Here is a 1684-nt window from a genome sequence, read left to right on the forward strand (position 1 = left end):
CAAAGACTTATATTTTTTATATTTATTTTATATATTTAAATGCCATCTAACAAAGAAAAATCAACCAAAAAAATGAGTGTGTCATAGGTTCGCCATCACTGCTCTAGGCCAACACTGACATGTGACTACATTTCTAATAGCCACAATGCAGTTCAAACAAGTTAGATATCCTATATAATAAAAGGCTAAAATGCAAATTGTCCCCTCAACTGGGAGTTTGACAGGCGGGGTGGCGGGCCCCGCCCCCCATCCCCCCAATCTGCCCCAATCAGGGGCAGGCCAGCCTGACCCCACCAGTGCACGAATTTGTGCACTGGGCCTCTAGTATATATATATTTTGTTAATCCTCACCCCAGGATATTTTTCCCATTGGTTTTTATTTATTTATTTTTAGGGAGAGTGCATGGGAGGGGGAGAGACAGAGAAACATTGATGTGAGAGAGACACACCATCGATTGGTTGCCTCCCGGACCAGGGCCGGGATGGAGCCTGCATCCGAGGTTACAGGCCAGTGCCCTTGACGGGAATCGAACCCCTCAGCCCACAGGCCACGTTCTATCCTCTGAGCCCAACCGGCGAGGGCAAAACAGGATGATATTTTAAGGTGTATTTAACCTGGTATATCCAAACCATTGTTTCAACACACCATGAAAAAAAATAAAACACCAGTCATTTTATATACCTTTGTCATAGTAAGTCTAGCCTTTCAAGGGCTGCTCCGTGGCTAACGGGACAGTTGTCTTCTAAGAACCTGGCCCAATGGCCTGCAGACACAGCGCTGACAAGACCTGGGGACCATTAGAAAGGCAGTATCCCAGGCCCTCCCCCGCCCTGAATCCGAGCCTGCTTTTTTTAAAAAAACATTTTTTAAATCCTCAGCCGGGGACAATTTTCCATTGATTTTTAGAGAGTGGAAGAGAGAGGGAAAGACAGGAACATCAACGTGAGAGAAACACATGGCTTAGGTGCCTCCTGCACGCGCCCCGCCGGGGGAGGAGCCTGCAGCCGAGGTGCGTGCCCTTGACCAGAATCGAACCGGGACCGCGCCCCCAAGTGGCCCCCCGTGCACCTTCAAGTATGTGCAACCCTGTCCAAGAGCAGAGGGTCGCAATGGGGCGCACACTGAAGTCGCTCCAGGGGAACGTGAGGGAGAGGGCGGCACAGGAACGGTCCACCGGGGTGGGAGCCAGGAGTCCTGGGAGCCAGCGGGTGGGGCAGGGCTGGGGGGTGGGGTGTGAGGGTGAACGCGGGAGGATTAGGACATTACTGCTCAGGGGGTTTTTCCTGCACGGCCAGGGCTGGGCACCCCTCCTTGAAAGGGGTTGTGGCCCTGGCCGGTGTGCTCAGTGGATAGAGCCAAAGGGTCCCAGGTTCAATTCCGGTCAACGGAAGGCACATGCCCGGGTTGCAGGCTCGATGCCCAGTAGGGGGCGTCCAGGAGGCAGCCAATCAATTATTAAAAAAAAAAAAAGAAAGAAAGAAAGAAAAAAAAGGGACTGAGGACCTCGGGGTGGGGAAGGGGTCATAGTATCAGGGCTGGGGGGAGGCCAGGGGACCCCAGAGGGTGTTGACACACAGGTGGGAGGGGACACGGAACCACGAGGGCGGCCAGGGCCCGGGGTCAGGACGGAACCCCGGAGGGGGCCACGGGACCTTTGGGGCGGGACGCCGGAGGGGGGGGGGC

At 54.0% G+C, this 1684-nt stretch overlaps 1 protein-coding gene across 1 annotated transcript in view; it reads right to left on the reverse strand.

The window, feature by feature from the left end:
- NDUFA3 (NADH dehydrogenase (ubiquinone) 1 alpha subcomplex, 3, 9kDa) overlaps positions 1-1684 on the reverse strand; it is a 3598-nt gene that overhangs the window by 1033 nt on the left and 881 nt on the right. The window lies entirely within an intron of this gene.

Source organism: Myotis brandtii, unplaced genomic scaffold, assembly GCF_000412655.1.
Source record: "Myotis brandtii unplaced genomic scaffold, ASM41265v1 scaffold619, whole genome shotgun sequence".
Taxonomy (NCBI): Eukaryota; Metazoa; Chordata; class Mammalia; order Chiroptera; family Vespertilionidae; genus Myotis; species Myotis brandtii.